At 38.6% G+C, this 17500-nt stretch overlaps 1 protein-coding gene across 4 annotated transcripts in view; it reads right to left on the bottom strand.

Annotated features, from left to right (window-relative positions):
* atos (atos homolog atossa) overlaps positions 1–13572 on the bottom strand; it is an 81328-nt gene extending 67756 nt beyond the window's left edge. For 2 of the 4 annotated variants that reach the window (XR_012966631.1, XR_012966632.1), the window contains exon 1: positions 12840–13572. The gene's annotated coding sequence lies outside the window, so the exon portion shown is untranslated. The remainder of the gene's footprint in view (positions 1–12839) is intronic. The other 2 variants (XM_076189178.1, XM_076189177.1) reach the window with 2 other exon arrangements.
* Between the last annotated feature and the right edge of the window lie 3928 nt (positions 13573–17500).

Genomic DNA, 17500 nt, shown 5'->3' with positions numbered 1-17500 from the left:
GAGAACCAACATGCTAGTTATTGCAAACTATTACAATTGAAAAAAATAAACAAGTAAAAATATCTTTCTGCCTCACATTTATGAAATATGGTACATGTCATCAGAAAATGAGAAAAAGTGGTACTTTATGTTATCTAATTCCTACATCAACTAGCTCCTACCCCCAAATCTTTCCCTTTAATTGTAAATATACAGTATTTTCCAAGTTTTTTTACAATGCCAGATTACTGGCACTGTAATGACTGCTGCATTCAAACTATAACCCACTGAATTATCATGCTCATTCAAAACTACCTTTGAAAATACATTATCAATATGCTCATTCAGCTATGTCACTATCCTATGGTGGCTGGAGGAAGTTATTACAGAGACTAATACTGAAAAGTTTTGGAAGATGCCTTGATTAGGTCTGCAGCTCCAGCTATATATTTGTTGCTTTATGGTCATATCTTATGTCTTCATTTTTCCACCAGTTATCATGGTATTTTTCAAATGTTATGGTAGGAGCATTTACAATGTATTCAGGCAGGTTATCACAGTGGGTGGACTGTATGTACTTTGACCTAGAGAAGACATTTGATAAAGTTCACATTAACTTGTGTGGAAATTGGAGCAAGTTGGAGGACTGAGAGGCAAACTACAAGAATGAATGAAAGATTTTTTAAGGAAAGATACAGGAGAACAGTGGTAAAGTATAAGATGATTGATTTATGGAATTTTTGGCTCGAAGGCCAAGCGCCGGAGCCGGTAGGCCATTCAGTGCTAAAGTATAAGATGTCAAGATGGCGAGCAGGAGTGGAGTTCCACAAGGTTCATTGCTTGTACCAATAATGTTTCTTGTCTATGTCAATGATATGATAGAATGAACAACAAGCTATGTCAACATGTTTACAGATGATGCAAAAATATCGAGGAGATTGAAAAATGAGAAGAATGGTAGACTATTGCAAAATCTAGAATATATTTTTGCATGAAATCAACAATGAAAAATGTAGTTCACTACCAAAAAATGGAAAGTACTGGAAATGGGCAACAGTGGCAAAAGACCACCCTTAAACTATTCCTTTGGAAGTGAGCCAATTACAAAAGCAAAAGAGGAGAAAGATTTGGAAATGTTGATAAAAGACAACCTATCACCTGACAGAGATATTGGCAGGATTGTAGGCAAGACATATGGACAACTGCAAAAGAGCAAAGTGATGTTTCACTATAAGGATGAAGAGACAATGAAAATACTCATGGAAACCCTGACCCATCCAAGACTGGAATATGCATCAGTAGTATGGTCCCCACATAGACTGAAGGATATGAGGAAGATCAAGAGAATACAAAGTGCAGCAACCAGACTGGTCCCCAGCCTGGCAGATAAACCATACGAGGAAAGACTAATAGCACTATGTCTACCAACTTTGAAAGATAAAAAAAAAAAAAGAGGCTATGATTACAGTATTAAGGTCACTAAAGGGGAAAAACTGCATACACAAAAGAGATCTCCTGATTAAAGATGGGAGGGCTTTAAGAGGTCATGGGAGCAAATTAAGAAAGACCATATGTCTAAAGGATGTGAAGAAATACAGTTTTCCATATAGATGCATAGATACTTGGAATAGCTTTAAAGTGATATGATCCAAGCTCAAACAATACACATACATATACCAATGGCTTTTTCCCTATTACAAGGGAGGTACCCAAAAAACAAAGGCATAAAATCCTCCCACTCATTCAATCCCCACATACTCCATGCCCATTCACCATCCCTCCCTTCCTTTTATCTTGGCTTCTTCTGGATGATGGGTCATCGCTGCATCTTACCCACTGTCCTGGGTCAGAAGTAATGTAGCAAGACATAGCATATCCACAGTAAGGCCACTTCATCCTCTCATGCAGAAAATGAGATGGGGAGAAATCCCTTCGGGCTGCATCAAAATATAATTCACACTTATTCCCTCACCCTCCATCCCCCACCCATTCCCATGCATCACAGCATCGTCCATACACAACCATTCTCCACTCACCCCTATCTTCTGTCTTCTCCCTTCCTTCCTCCACAGACATTTCCCTATTTCCCAATGCCCCTTTTACCCCATCCATCTCATCCTTGATCACCCCCTCATGTTCACTCTTTCCACATTTCTTTTACTAATCTTTCTTCATTCATTCTTTCCATGTGTCCAAACCATTCCAATACTCTTTCATCAACCCTATCTCCAAACTTCCTTTCCACCCCTGCCCTCCTTCTCACCTCCTTGTTTCTCACTTTATCCAACCTTAACCCTTACCATACTTCTCAGGCACTTCATCTCAAACACATTCAAACTCCTCTCATATATTCCATGTTTCTGCTCCATACTGTGCTGTCGGCACAATAACTCTTTCATATAATCTCCTCTTAGCATCCATTCCCAAATGTATATTTCTCATTACACTTTTTAATCCCTGAAGGCATTTACTTATTTCTCTTAATCTACATTCTACCTCCACTTCCACTCCTCCCTTTCCCACCACATTCGCACCCAAGTAACTGAAGCTATCCACATCCTACAGTCTCTCTCCCTTAATATTCACTTCCAATTTGCTGACACATTCTCCCTTTGTACTTCTCATCACCTTTTACCCATATTCCTCAACTTCCTTCTTTCACACACCTTCCCAAACTCTGTCACTAACTTCCTTAATTCTTCCTCTGATCCTGCCATATGCACAGTGTCGCCAGCAAACAACAAAGGGCTTATCTCTCATTTTTCTCCATTTTCTTTAACCATCTCCAATCCCCGGTCCATTACCCTTGTGTCTACATCTCACACCACCCCATTCATGTATAAATTCAACAGCTAAGGCAACATATCACATCCCTGTCAAAGTCCTACCTTTACATCAAACCACTCACTCTCTCCATTTCAAACAATACAAGAGTTCAAATATAAACAAGTGGAAATCAAAGATATAAATTAAGTATAATAAGAAATTATTGAATAGGTGGGACTCAACAAGCATTGCTTCTTTCCTTTATACAGTAAGTCCTCATTATAAGGCACATATAAAACCTTATTGCAATTGAAATTACCATATACCAAACGCGGGAAGAGAATGACTGTTGTGGTGGCCGCACGGCATGGTGGCACTATGGTACAATGTAAACAAAACACGAGCGGATACTGTATCTGTGAATTTTTCTTACCGTAAATAGAATCGAGGGTAGTAATTACCAAATACTGTAACTGTGAATTTACCAGATAAAGAATTACCATATAAGGAGGACTCACTGTACTACAATTAGGTAAATACATATCCACAGTTCCGTATGAGAGACTGTATTTTCATATATCAAACAAAGCTCATTTTTTGTTTGTTTTGCACTGGTGTTTTCATGTGCATGACTGCTGTCATAATTGGAACAATTCTTCAGATCCTGCCAAGTCAGTTGTGCCTATTAATATTTTGTAACATTCATTCATACTACATAACAGTGTGAGGAGCTTCTATATGTATGTGCTAAATCTTTAAGACCATGCATCAATTTTGTTGCCCCCCACTAAATATTTGCAATCCTATCAATGTGTTTTTGTTAAGAGTGGAGATCATGCTGGTTGGGCAAATTCCTGGTGAGGTCTTAATCTCAGAAACAGTTCTAAACGTAGCTTTGTCAAAATATAGGAATGTTCTGTGGATTGGGCCCACCATTCTGTTTGCCGGTCTAGTTTTCTCACAGATATGATTTTCAAAGGACAGCTTATTATCAATCAATGCTCCCAGGTCTTTTTTACTGTTAGTTCATTCCATGTATCAATTTTCTGCAAACATCTTGTATCTCACTTTGTCATTGTCATTATTCAATCTACCTATTCTTGTCTGCTTACACTAATCTGGATAAAATTCCAACATCCATTTACATGACCATTTTCTTATTTCATATACATCTTCTTGTAATCTTGAGTCACTATCATCTACTATTGTTCTGGAAACTTTGGTATAATACAAGTCAAATTCTCACACATATCGGATGCCTAATGTATGATGTATCACACTACTCGCATTATAAAGTATGAAGTCACTGTTGTATTACTTGTTCTCTTTCACTCGAGTAATAATAAACAGAATTCGAGGGTCACTCACCTACAACTTTGGTACGAGTCAAATCTCACACGTATCAGATGCCTAATGTATGATGTATCACACTTCTCACATTATAATATATGAAGTCAATGTTGTATTACTTGTTCTCTTTCACTCCGAGTAATAATAATAAACAGAATTCAAGGGTCACTCAGCTACAACTACAAAATAAATATAATCAAGACACCTACTCTGGCAGCCTTGTATACCTACTCACACCTCATGACACCTATATAGGCACCATCATATAGAAGATACCTCCCCTCTACAATAACTCACTGTCTTCTCCCCAATAGGAATACCTCCAACCACTTCAGTAGCAAGCCATTAAGACCATAAAATGTAATTTTGTGTAACAACATGTTCTGTGTTACCTTTTCAAATGCTTTTTTTTTAATCATGATAACCAATATCAGTATAGCTTCCATCATCTATAGCTTCTATCCATTATCTAAACCATTAACACTTGCAAATTTGATCAAAAACACCATGTGAGGATGGAGTCTTCATTAGTATGATGTTTTACTTATTAGAGCTTTATCAACTTCTTGATAAACCTCAACAAGCATAATGTCAAACCCTCACATGGGGCTTCTTTTGATATATTTGTAATTATATACAATTTGTAAAGTTACAGATCCAGCTAGTATGAATCCATATTGATAATCACTAAATAGGTTGTTCCACTTCATATGCCTCATAACATCCCCTTATATTATGGTTTTGAGTATTTTCACAGCTATGCATGCGAGGCTAACTGATCAATAGTTACCTGGAGAACATTTGTCACCTTATTCATGGTTCTCATATCAGCAATTTTCCACTAATTAGATATCTCACCTACTGCCAGTGTTGGAATAAACAATTCAGATAAAGGCACTGATAACTTGTGTTATTTCCATGAAAACCCTCAGATGCAACTTGTCAGGGCTAGTAGATTTACTAGTTTTCAATTTTGTCAAGAGTCTCTTGACTCTCTCTGAATCTATTTCAACATTGTCCGGGCACACATTGGTTTATCTTACCACTTCAGGTAATTCATCTTCAATCTCATGAGTGAACACTAATGAGCAAAAAATCAGCCAAATATTCAGCTTTCTAGAGATCATTATCAGTTTTTATACTATTTGTACCACCCACACTGTAACCATGTATACAATATGTCACACACATGACAAGTTATCTGCAATGCCACACAGGATGTTGTCAGACATTGACACCAGTCAACACAGGAATCAAACCCAGGAACTCCCACTGTTCAGACAGGCATGCTTACTGATTACACCACAGTAGCCTCCAGTGACCACTCACACAGTCTCTTATAATCTTGGGATAGTTCCTTCATTATGTTTTCCTCTGTAGTATTCAGATTTTCTTTTTTTCTCACTGCCTCAACGTATTCCACAGTCTATGATTACTTCTTAATTCCCTCCACAAATCTTTGCTCATATGCAATTTATCTTTTTTGAGACCTCTGATCTACTTCAGTTACTCTCTAAAGTTTACATTCATCTATGGCTATGTTAAGTTTATCTTTTAACCAAGTCCACTTGCATTCTACATCATATATTTGATGGAGTTCCTCCCATCCTCTACTCATCATATCCCTCAGTTTAACATAGTCACATCTTTCACTCATGTACATATCAACCTTTCTCTACCCTTCGTTTACTCCCTTTCATCACATTGTACATGTAAACTTCAATGGTCACTTTTGCCAAGTGGTTAAAATGTTAGTACCACAAAGTCATCATTATTACACATTACTAGATCCAACACATTGCCCAAATTCTCACACCTAAACCTTGGCATAGATTAGTAGTTACATACCAATTGAGAATACAATATCAACTTTTCTATTACCTTACAGTGAATAGTATTCATAGATTCATTTGTAATAACATGAGTGTGACATATGAGGAAAATCAAAATCACCAAGATACAAAGACATTCTGTCGATCTAACAAATCAAATAAATTCAAGAAGCCTTCATCATTCATCTGTAAGGATGTGGGACTTTTATATACACAACATACAATATGCCACTACCTGATAATATTCTTAATTTGATACACAGGTATTCATCGCAATCACTATTCAATGTTACAGGACTATATTGAACATCCTCCTTAATACATATTAATATTCCCATTCACCACCATTTATCATGACATCACAATCACTAACTTTAAATTCAGATAAATATCTATCATACCTTGAACATTTGAGCTTTACTTCTACCAGTGCAATTATATCTGTTTTTCTGTCTTCCAAAACAAATTTCAGTTCCTGTAAGTTATCCACTGTTAATATATCAACATTGTTATCATACACATTAAATCACTTATAATATGACAATACCCATGTACAAATTCACACCCAAATCACATAACAATTCCTGTGAACAAATTAAACATTCTCAACATTGTTTACATATCTGCACTGAGTATCACTGGCAGTTGTTTGATTCCCGGCCCTGTTACACATTCCTTAGGACAATCATTCCTCTCCTATGGAAGCCCATGAACTACATACATGTTTTTTTTTTTAACCTTATAATGTTGCCCTCAGCTTTTTTTTTTTTAACTTCTTGTCTAATTCCATTTCATCTTTTGACATAACTACAACTACAACATTGTTCTTCCTGTCCAATTGATCCTGTATTTCATGAGTGGTCCTTTCAATTATTTCCTTCATTTAGGTTTTTGGTATATGCTCTTCCTCCATCAGCCACTGAAGAGGATGTTCCAACAATCTATTTATCAACATCATTTTTAATTTCCTTAAGTTAAACCAGGAGCAGTTTCCATTTTTATCACTTTTGCTTCCAGATCCCCAAGTCTTACTTCCGTGCCCTGTCTGTCCTCAATTCCTTCTTTCATATTGTTTCTCATCATATAACTTCCCACATTCCTTTTAACAAATTGGAAAGACCAGTGACGTTTCCCGTTTCCATTTTGCACGAAATCATACACTGTCTCTGGTATACTTTCACATGTTATGTGAAACCACCGGTCACAGATATCATCCTATTGCCTTATCCTTTCCACATATGTCTGGATCAGTATCTTTAGAATCATCCTCAGCATTTCCTTGTCTGTTACCTTCTTTTATCAAAGGTACAGCTGACTTAGGTTTGTTTACCTCTGGTGCTGCCATGTTTGAGGCTTCTACTTTCTCCTAATTTCTCCAATAATACATACATACATATACCAAGGCTTTTTCCCCCTTACAAGGGAGGTAGCCAAAAAGGGAAAGGCATAAAATCATTTCCACCCATTCCATCCCTGAATACACTCCACACCCCTCCACCCTCCCTCATATCTGAGCACCTCCTGGATGACGGGTCATCCCTCCACCCTGCCCACCGCCCTGGGTCAGAAGCAGTGTCGCAAGACACAGCACATCCACAGCAAGGCCGCTTCATTAAATCGGCGACCCCCCCTCTCCATCTCCCCATTGCATAAAAGGAGAGGACGGGGAGAAATCCCTTCGGGCTGCGTCAAATTTCGCTCACACACACTACCCCACCCCCACCCCCCTGCCCATTCCACCTCATGCAATCACAACATCATCCATATACAACCATTCTCCATTCATCCCTATCTTCTGTCCTCTCCTATCCTTCCTCAACAGACATTCCCCTCTTCCCCTAAGCCCCCTTCACCCCATCCATCCACCTCATCCTAGGACGTCCCATCATGTTCACTCCCTCCACATCTGCCTTCCATACCTCTTTTACTAGTCTTTCTTCACTCATTCTTTCCATGTGTCCAAACCATCCTAATATTCTTTCATCAACCCTATCTTCCAGCTCCTTTTCCACCCCTGTTCTCCTCCTCACCTCCTCATTTCTCACTCTATCTAACCTAGTAACCCCCATCATACTTCTCAGACACCTCATCTCAAACTCCTTCTCTCTCCCTCTCTTATGTTCCATGTTTCCGCCCCATACAGTGCTGTTGGCACAATCACTCCTTCATAATAGCTGTATAAAAGTAAAATCTTCTTATGGCACGTTACTAGAAGCTTTCACTGGTCAACTGATAATACTCAATTTACTCAGGAGTCTTTAGATTACTCAAATACATTAATTAGAATTTGGAGCTCCTTGACAAATTGCTTTTGTTTTACTGATATCAGTATGAAACTTACCATCCATGCCCAGGGATGAAAACTAATCCCTAGGTGAACAATATAGGACTAGGTCATAAACCTTACATTGGCTCTTGCCTGAAGAATTTGCTAATTTTGTTCTTGAAACAGTTGGCTGTGTTGGCCACGACTGCTTCTCTTAGCAAATTATTCCGTTCATTAACTATTTGTTGCGAGAAAAAATGCTTCTGGATGTTGATCCTGTATTGCTGCTTCTCGATCCTATATGGATGTCCTCTCGGTCATTCATTTAGTTGGAAAAATTAATTTTGTTCAAGCCCCTCCATTCCATGCATTATTTTGTGGACTTCAATCAAGTAACTCCTCAATCTTCTTTCATTCCAAGGGAAATTAGGCCAGTTTTCATAAGTCGAGTTTCATACAAGTCATTCCTTATGGAAGTTAATAGTTTTGTCACTCTTCTTTAGACACATTCCAGCATCTTTCTGGTTGCAAGATCTCTAGGTTTGTATGAAGTATTCAAAATAGAGGACCAATGACTTAGGACACACAATGTCACTTTGTCTTCTATTGTTCTTTTAATATTTCCTACCACTTGGTTTGCTTTCCTTACAGTACAATTAATTTGTTCACTTGGAATGAGTGTTGTTGATAATTATACCAAGCTCTTTTTTAGTTTTCAGCATTATAAATTTCCTGTCCTCCCATCATGTACTATAATGTGGATTGTTATGACCTAGCTGTAAACATCTGCACTTCTCCACTCTGATTGACATCAGCCATTTTTTTTTTACCACTTCACACTTTTTAGGTCATCTTGCAACTTCTTAATGTCTTCTTAGGTAGGGATCTTGCCAAAAATCTTTGTCATCATCAAATTTCAAAATGTCCAGTCATCTGGTACTTCTCCTGCACCCATACTTTTCTTCAGGATTTTATATAGTGGTTCTGTTATTTCCTCTGCCAACATCTTCAGGAGTGCAGGATGGATTTGGCCCTTGCCTGGGGACTTTTCAGGGTTGGAGCTTCCTCTGTATCTTCTCTTTGGAGAGGTCTGCTTCTTCCAGTGTGTCATGGTCATTATACAGTGGTCTAGGCTGTCTGATATCATAGTTTGTCTTCCTTGTAAATAGGTCAGCAAAGAATTTATTGATAATTGTTGCCATCTCCTTTTCATCTGTTACTGGCTCATTATCACTGTTTACCAACAGCCCCACAATCTTCTTCACAGTTATCTTACTCCTTACATATCAATAGTAGGTTTCAGTTTCGTCTTTTACCTTCCTTGTTATGTGGATAGGAGGTAAAGGTAATATGGGCTGAGAATACTTTTATTCCTGACTAGTTTCACCTGAGTGGCTACTTCAGAGGAATAGAGTTTGAAGTCAAGTTGGTCAATATATATGATGTAAAAGAGCAATGTGGCAATGTGTCAGGTTGGTCCCCCACTCAACGCCATCTGTCGGTGTGACGAATTATCGCAGCGGGTGGACCAATTATCTGCCTGTTGGTCGCCGCTTGGCTGAAATGTCCATCTGGATCAGGGGCTCTGTGTATATTGTTCATGATGACAATATTTGCTTCATATTTCCTCTTCACTTTTCTAGTTTCATTCCTGGTTCTATGCATAGCATTCTTGTATCTAAGGTAATCCTGCTGTTGTTTGGTTTCCTTGTAATGCTTAGTTAGAGGGCAGGATAGATAAGATGGGGGAGAGGGTGGGAGGGGGGATTTGGGGGGTCTAGTGGAAGGAAAGAGTGAAATGGAAGGAAGTAAGAATTATGATAGATGTGGGGCAGACCCACTTGCTCGGTAATGCTACCACCACACTTTATTCTTGGTCTCGATTTTTTTCATAGTTCCACCACAAGGGTTTATTTATGCTGTTTTTCCAAGCTTTCTTTGGAACAAAGCTTCCAACCAGTCTGTCATATACCTCTTTAAAGACTATCCATCTTTCACATGCCGATTTCTCCTTAATTCTTATTTCCAGTCAGTTTTTTTTGAGGATTATTTTTATTTTGGTGATGTTTGTCTGTTGTCATAGTATTAGTCCTTCCAAGTTTATTAACTCAACCCCAGATGAATGTTAAACACCAGATTGCATTGCCTGCCTTCCTTCTGCTAAACCTCCTAAATTTCCTCTCTTCTATCCCTTATATCTATATATTGAAAGGTTTTTCCTCCTTATATGAGAGGTAGTCAAGTCTGAGGCACAAACACTACGGTCACCCAGTATAAAAAATTATGGAAAATTGAGAGAATCCAGAGAGCAACTACAAAGATGGACCCAACACTTTCAAAACTGTCACATGAAGAGAGATTGTCAAAACTAGAATTACCGACTATGGAACAAAGAAGAGAAAGAGGTGACTTGTTGACTATCTATAGAATCATGAGAGGTATGGAAGTCCTTGAGAAGACTTACTAAATTGGGATAAGAGAAATACAAGGGGACATGGAAGGAAGCTCAAAAAGGACAGTTATAGAAGAGACCTGAAAAAGAACAGTTATAGAAGAGACCTGAAAAAGAACAGCTTTCCCTACAGAGTGGTGGATGCATGGAACAAACTAGATGAAACAATAGTGTGTGCCAAAACAATACACTAATTTAAGAGCAGTTTAGACACAGAGATACAGATTTGAGAAACCATGAGCGTAGCTCCCCTGCTCGTAAGATACAACTAGATAAATACCCATTTCACTCTCCCCACCCCCTCCACCCCTCCCATCTCAGCTCATCATGGATGACGAGTCATCCCTGCATCCGCCAACTGCCCTGGGTCAAATGCAATAGCTTAGCCTCATAAATTTCCTTTTACTATCTACTTTGTCTTCTTAACCAGGGCATAATTTTTCATGTTTTCTATAGCATCCAGGTTCATCTCAACTTTCTCTACCATCTTATCATGTCATGACTTCACTTGACTTTTTTACAAGATGGAAGACATCCATGACATTTTCATTGCATACCTTGTAGAACCAGTGTTGTTGTCCCTGTAAAACAGTATTTAGAGCCTTTATTGCCTCATTGGTATATTCTGATATGCCTTCACATGTAATATGAATCCACACTGAACAGTACTAGCAAAATACAGCTAGATCATCATCACCAAAAATTTTCTTACACAGCCTGCAGTTGTTGTTGTCGTTCCCTAGACTGTCTGTCCGAGCAGTCCCGTCTCCCCAAGGAATGCCATAGCCGAAACTGGGTTTTCCCACAAATCCTTTATAGAGCGTATGTTGTGTTGTTTGCGTGCATGATTGTGTATAATGCAGCCTTCCATTATGTGTTGTATGGTATGGGGTGAAGTGTTACATCACCGGCTCTACGCAGGTGGCACCGATCCCCAAGAGGAGCTATGCCTACCTTGGGGAGTACCACAGCCTGCAGTTGCTCTTGTTGTTGTACCGTACTCTTTATCCTTGTTGGTTGAAGATGGTTGCTTCTTCACATTCCCATCACTTCCTGCCTTATTGTTTTCCTAGTACAGTACTCATGTTTATATTCACTGCATAATCAGGGGCAGGGGCAAACCAGCTGGGCTAATAGTACTCCAAGACCTGACCAACACATCCTCTCAGTCCATGTAACTGATGATTTTTTTTTTTTTTTTGTACATATGAATTTTGTATATATTGTATACATTTGAAGTATATGGAAGCCTTTATTCTCACTCTCAAAAAAGGGGGATGGGGTGGCCTGCCTCAATAAAATCAACTTAAATGTGTCAAACAATCTTTCTCATGACTTCATGCAATACTGCTTGAAATAGCAGTTGACTTCCCTGGGCATACTCAGAGGAAAAATGCACTAGTCAAGATAAACACAAAACTCTAAAATTCTGCATCAGCACCATCTGCTAGAACCATAGTCCTACGTGTAGCTCTGTATGATTGTTTGCTATTTCCCTGTTCTTGGCAACAAATCAAAGTATGTTCTTTTGCTGCATCTGGTACCGATATATTGTTACTGTACGTTGCCAATACTTCAATCACCCTATGGCATCACAATCTGTTCTCTCATCTACATGTTTATGTAAAAGTATGTGTTGTAATATTTTATATTCCAGCCTCTAATCCCAATTAAATTTCTACTAGTTTGGACAAAGTCAAAGGTTAGAGACGTGTCCTTGGTCAAACTCCCCTTGATGTACAAACATGGAATTCAGATTCTGTTACAAATCATTAAATTCACGTTACTAAATTTCAACTAACACGTATAGGCAATTCAGACAAACTATATAAATTATGCCCCTTTTAATACTACCATCATATGTCCGTAGCCATTTCCTTTTTTTGTTATTGAGTAATTATCAAACTACTTTCTCTTCGTCCTGTCTGCTTGCAGTGAACCAATGCAGGGTTACCAACATTACCATACCAGCCTTTATCTACAAACTGTACATTTAGACCTTCACAGAGATCACAAGAAACATTATACACTTAAAAATATATTAGATATGAACTTATACAAATAAATACGTGAACAAGCCTCACCAACATGAAGTCAACCACATATATCATGAACCACCTAGAAACGTTGGGAGCCCTGTTTAGTTTCCAACAATCAGCTGACGCTACTAAAATAAACAAAGATATTACCTTACCTCTCTTTACTTCAGAAGCTTGAAGATAAGTATATAAGAAGAAATATTTTCTCCTTATTGGCCAATCCTTGATAACGATGGATCCATAAAGCTGACTGCGATATTACGCACACGAAACTTGGCTGCTTAAATACTGTGCTGCCCGAAGCTCCCCGCACAGTGAACAAAGACTCACTAGAGCGTCATTTTCATTACAATTTTAACACCTTTGCAGATAATTTTTTGCCTTCTCCTTTTCACAATACGAAGATTTCACCTATATCTTCATGCTGATCATTCAGGATGCATAATTGCTTTCGGCAAGAGCGCTATATCAGGTAACATTTTGTAGAGGGACTACGTTCGTCAGGTTTGCACTGACTCCAAACGTGTTGTGCCGCAGCTCAGCTGATTCCACAAGGTCAGACTTAGTCTCGTCCCCAGCCCTTCTATCCCTTGGCAACTATTTTTGCGACGCAATATTAGCCCTGTAACGTCATCCTATGCCTGCTGTTTCCACACCCTTTGAATTGTCCAGTGACTAGAATGTCATATGATTTGCTCTTCTTAGATGATATAATAAGCTTTGCGATCAAGGTATTATTTACGGGCATGGGAAATTGAGGTGTACTATTGATCACAAAAGCTCATGCACATATGCCCTGAAGCAGATCCTACAGTTGTTGGGGTTATTGCTAGCGAGATACACCCCATGATAAAGCCTTTACTGCATTTGAGACGCCTTACAATGGCCTATATTTTCTAAAGTGGCGCGCGCACTCACTCCTTGGCTCCAATCAATGGTCCGCCCCCTACCCCAGTTCAACCCACTCACTACTACCACCCCCCTTACCCGAAAGTCAACGACCCTGGGCTCGAAGAAGGTTTGCTTGGTGACAACAAAACGCCGAGGAAGAAGCAGCTGATTCCAGAACAAGGGAGACCCACCCCTGGCAAACAAGCAATCCGTGGCCTTGACAACAGCTCCTTGGCCTGAGGGACGGTACTCCCCCCACCCCCAAACTCCCGCTCCCTCCCCCTCCCCCACCCCTCCTGATCCTCTGGTACTCGGGCTGGTGGCCACAAACAGCTGACTGTGACGTTTGTCTCCCTCCCCCCCACACATCCACTCCCAGTCAACCCATCACCTCAACTGTGCATTGGTGCAGTACATTCCATACATAAAAACATACCAACTGCATATTTATATACACACGCTTACTGTGTGAGTGTGTTTTGCATCCGTTGTATAGAACACGCACACACACACACACACACACACACACTCACACGCACACACACACACACACACGCACATACATACACATGCACACACACGCACGCACGCACACACATACAGCTCCCGTTACCGTAAAACACAACTAGGTAAAATACAACTAGGTAAACGCACACACACACACACACACACACACACACACACACACACACCACATACACACGCGCACACATTCACACACACGTACACACACACACACACACACACATTCACACACACACACAAACACACACACACACACACACACACACACACACACACACACACGAGTTAAAATCTAAATATGATAATTGGAAATCAAGGATATAGAATAAGTTGAAACTATGAATTTGAGTCTAGGTATGTTTGACAATTAGATAATGGGAGACGGGACCCATCGAGCGTTGCTCTTTTTTGTATACAACAATTAGGTAAGTCGATTAGGTAAACCTCTAATCTATTGGAAACTCAAAACATACCGCATTGCCCATAGTTTGAGTACACATTAGCTTTGAACTCTCATTCGAGAGGGGGGTGTAATAGCTGTCGATCACAAGTCCAACATGTGATCCAAGATTATTGTGATTGGTGAATCACACACAAGGTAAAATCCCTTAACTCTCTATTTACACCGTGAAATTAATGAAGATACTTTTCCTTAGATACTGTTTACCGTCATGAGAGTGGGTTGAAGGTCGATGTATATAGCAAAGTATTCATAAATATAGGTTATTATTCTTCAAATCCTGATGGCGTGAAACGTGTTTTTTTTTCGGTGTTTCTAAGGCCTTCACGTATAAGCAACCCCGAGTACATCGATGATTAAATCAGATATGTTTATATTGGTACTAAGCTGATATCCCAAACATCTGCTTGATACATTTTACAAATGTGCCGTGACCAAAATAAAATTTACAAGAAAAACATTTTGATCTTAACTTACCAAGAAAACTTACATGGTATCCCAGATTTATTTCGTAATTTGAATATTAATGTATTTTAACAACAAGAATACTGTAAGACAATTGCTCATAAATAATTCCGTCATTCGTAATACGGGGTGTGTGTACAAAATATCTTGCAAATCAACTAATGAGTTTTATGTTGATAAAACTGCTAAAACACTCAAAACACGCACCAATCAATCAACACAAGAAATACACTACTGAGGGAAACTAATCTAGCTGTATATTCATTCACACGAGTAATTTTAACCATCCAGTTGACTGAGATAACGCTAAAGTCATTACATAAATATAATAACAGCATCACAGAAAGAAATTTGATTGAATGCAGTTTGACCAAACCTGGTATAATAATAATATTGTGTATCTCAGGTCAGTCAGATCGTTCTACCTACTTTCTTAGGGAGTTACACTGTTTAGGTTTGCATTATTTAGGTTTTTTAGTGTGTACATGATATAGTCTGTGTTTGATGTTCTTTTCTGTTTGTTTATGTCATTGTTACATAAATTATGTCATTGGACACTACGAAAGTGTGTACTCCTGGGTTTCGGTATGCAATGTTGCATTTTCAGCATTTGATATCAGTCTCCATACTTTTATAGTGGCTTTTCACCTCTGGTATTCTTGTTCTAGTTTTGAATATTGTCGATGCCTTTTGTCTGGTAAGTTGTTCAATTTATTTTGGCCTTAAAGCTGCTTTCCGTGTTTTGTTTGTAGTAAGTGCCTTTCCAAATAGATAGTTATATTTGCAAAGAAATATCAAAGCTGTTTATATATATACCAGTTGTAAGCAATTGTTCCAATTGTTTATTAATCACAGCAAAGTTATGTGTCGTATAACTCTTCTACATTTCTAAGTCTTTTCTTTACCATAGCTTGTTCTCTCACCTGTATTTTTCTTCCTATTCTAATTTCTTCTTCGTACTAACACTGAAATGTTATAAAAATGCGTTCTGCTTCTTTAGTTTATCTTTACTCCCCACATATATATATATAAATACATATGTATGTATGTTATGTATGTTATGTATGTATATGTATATATATATATATATATATTGCAGTAATTCACAAGGCACACGTGAAAATAATATGCAGAAAAAACCACTGGGAAATAAGAAGCTTAGTCCGAACGTTTTCGTCTATTTAAGACATTATCAAGGAATACACAGTTACAGAGACAATCCACCTATGTCTCTGTAACTGTGTATTCCTTGATAATGTCTTAAATAGACGAAAGCGTTCGGACTAAGCTTCTTATTTATATATATATAGTATGTATATGTGAATATATATGTACTTATATCTATATATATACATATGGATATATATATATATATATATATACATATATACAGGGCTGTATATATATATTTATATATATATATTATACATATATATATATAAATATATATATACATATATATATATATATATATATATATATATATATATATATATATATATATACAGGGCTGTACCCTCTGGAGGAGAGCAGGGAGGTCAACTACCCCTCGCCCTCGAGTTAAAAAAAAAGAATAATTACTTCCATATATTATGGCCATCTCCAATCTCCAATCCCTGACCCACTACCCTAGCATTCACCTCTCGCACCACCCCATCCATGTATAAGTTGAACAGCCAGGGCGACATAACGCATCCTTGACGAAGTCCCACCTTTACTTCAAACCACTCACTCTCTCCATTTCTAATCCTGACACAAGCTCTACTACTCTCATAAAAACTCTTGACAGCTCCCAAAAGCTTTCCTCCTATCCCATAAATCTGCATAACCTCCCACAGTGCCTTTCTGTCTACCCTATCATAAGCCTTTTCGAGATCCATAAAAGCCCAAAAAACATACTTCCCCTTTCCTATAGCTTTCTCACATATCTGTCTTACCACAAAGATCTGATCTACACAACCTCTACCTGTCCTAAAACCACACTGTTCCTCACCAATTACTCCTTCTGTTCCTCTCCTAATCCTCTCAATTAAGATCCTCCCATAAGCCTTCCCTACAACACTTAACAGGCTAATCCCTCTGAAACTACTACATTCACACTTGTCCCCTTTTCCCTTGTAAAGAGGAACTATACAGGCACTTCTCCAGTCCTCCGGTACTCTACCCTCTCTCCAGCAAACATTGGATGGTTAAAGAAAATGGAGAAAAGTGGGAGGTGAGCCAGCTGTTGTTTGCGGACGACACTGCGCTTGTGGCAGGGTCAGAGGAGGGATTGAGGAAGCTGGTGGCAGAGTTTGGGAGAGTATGTGATAGAAGAAAGCTAAAGATAAATGTGGGTAAAAGTAAGGTGATGAGATGTACAAGGGGTGAAAGTGGCAGTAGACTGGAAGTGAACATTAAGGGAGAGCGACTGGAGGAAGTGGATAGTTTTAGATACTTGGGTGCAAGTGTAGCAGGAAAAGGTGGAGTGAAGGT

Source organism: Oratosquilla oratoria, chromosome 8, assembly GCF_046742065.1.
Source record: "Oratosquilla oratoria isolate Oo_2021 chromosome 8, ASM4674206v1, whole genome shotgun sequence".
Lineage (NCBI taxonomy): Eukaryota > Metazoa > Arthropoda > Malacostraca > Stomatopoda > Squillidae > Oratosquilla > Oratosquilla oratoria.
The sequence above is the reverse complement of the archived record's forward strand: the minus strand, read 5'-3'. Positions and strand labels throughout refer to the sequence as shown.